Source organism: Teleopsis dalmanni, chromosome 2 (genome assembly GCF_002237135.1).
Source record: "Teleopsis dalmanni isolate 2A chromosome 2, ASM223713v2, whole genome shotgun sequence".
In the NCBI taxonomy this organism is placed as follows: Eukaryota; Metazoa; Arthropoda; class Insecta; order Diptera; family Diopsidae; genus Teleopsis; species Teleopsis dalmanni.
The window spans coordinates 12,563,498-12,565,687 of record NC_051847.1 but is presented as its reverse complement, the minus strand read 5'-3'; positions in this window follow the sequence as shown (position 1 = coordinate 12,565,687).

The following is a 2,190-nucleotide window of genomic DNA, read 5'->3' as shown; positions in this document are numbered from 1 at the left end:
TTCCAAGAACGGAATACTCAGCCAAAATTACAATGATGGCACACAAAACGCATTCTATCAGCTTCTGCAACCATGAATACATTTCATCCACATCATCGAAATCCATCTTCGGTGGTATTTACTTAATGATTTTTGATTTTAATCAAAAAGAGATCACTCAAATTTTTGGATAGATTAACTAAAAGACAAAAAAAATTCAAATCTTAATCTACAAAGAACTAAAATTCTTGACCTACTAAGAAATGAAGATGTCCGATTTTAGAAAAAAATTATTTTTTAATTAATTACTTCAATTGTTTTGTATTTAATATACATTTTTTTGTGTTGAAATAACTCAAGCCTTTACTTTCTTCATTCAATAGTACATTAAAGGCCGTTCTACTATTAGTCGCTTCTCCGATTAAGATCAGTAGATATAGCGTATCTTTTGTTTAAATACCAAAGCACAATGAAATACCACTGCACCTTTGCATTATAGCAACTGATCTGATACTCACCGGCGCAACCTTGAACTATAACTATATACATATATCAGTCTTCGTTACTTATCTATATAGTACTACCTGTAAATTTATGAATAACTTTAATTTTTTTTAAGAAAAAAGATTTTAGTTATATATTAGATTAAATAAATCTGGTTGCCTAATCTTAATATAAGAATAAGTAAAAGTATTAAAAGTATTAACTTAATTAACAGTTGGAAATTAATTAACTAAAGTGAGTGCGAAACCGATAATATTATATTCTTTTTTATCTGACGTTGTCTAACTGGCAGATACGTGCAGCTACTAAGACGTGGTTCATGCAAACTGGAGTTTGATAATCGTACTGTCAAGCTCTTACTTATTGTGCAAATGTTCATTCTTAACAAAGAAACTACCAGGAACTGATATCGGAACCATAATAAATTTCTGGAAAAAAAAATAATAAGTAAAGAGGTTAGAGGTAGGCAACTAATAATTAAAGCAGTACGCACTAGAGACACAATTGGTCCACATGGAATCTGTGGCCGATACATCCTTACTCCCGCAATCACGTACATTGTGTTCTATTTTATTGGACTACTTATAAAACCTACTATTTTATATACACTGACAGTGCATGGAGAATACTACTGTTGAACTAAAGGCATGGCTTGAATGCCCTTTGCCCTTTGTAATTAACTACACTGTATTCTTTGCTTATAATTTATATTTATTTGGAGTATACTTTATAATAATTAAAAGAAATATTGGTGCAAAATTGATAAAATGTCAATATATTACATTGGGCTATCTCTCTCCTCAATGTGTTAAACTTGTCTATCTATTAAAAGTATTATTCATTTTTGATTAGTAAACATAAAGACACAATAAAATTATTTCAAATCTTCTTAATCTGTAAAATCTGCAGCAAAACAAATTACTGATAGAATGTTGAGCAGTTGGTTAAACCTTGAGAACTGCAGTCTTCCTATAATAAATGTAAAATACAAGAAAATTCGTACACTACACTGTATCTTCTTTAATCCAAAATTCCAATCTGCGTTTCCTTTCGTCAAACTTTCGTTGGTTTCGTATTTCAACCGTTGTGAGTTGAACTGGTGAATATCGAAATGAGCTTCATTAGCATTTCAATGCTTTAGCCACAACGAAAAGTATTCAAGCCTTCCAACAAGTTTCGTTAAAAATTCTTTACCATTCGCAATTCATTGAAACTCAAAGGCTCGGATGCAAAGCACAACAGTTGCTAGATTCTTTCACTATAGCACACACGTCCCCAATTCTCTACTTGCCTCTTTACAACGCACACCTCCCATTTTGGTAGTTTCTATCAGTCCGCATCTACGGCTTTTTGTATTTGCATTAAGTGCCACTTAACATGGATTTTCAATATTTTATGCAAAATATAAGGGATAAGTTGGCTTGACATGCTATGCCATTGCTCTCCTCATTTTTGAAACAACACACTCTTATGCACGGATTAGGTTACAGGGGTTAGGTTTATTGGTTTAAAATGCTGCAACTCCGCGCTACTTTGGCTGCAACTTTAGTTACTTCTGCTTGCATAGTGCTTTCATTTAAAATTCTCCCATTTAAATTGCCTGAAAACTTTCGCTGGTATCGTTTTCCCTTCACGATTTTGCTGTTGTGCTTAAATTGAAATTTCTAACAGTTTATAAGGTTTAGGATAGTGAATTATCCTTTGACT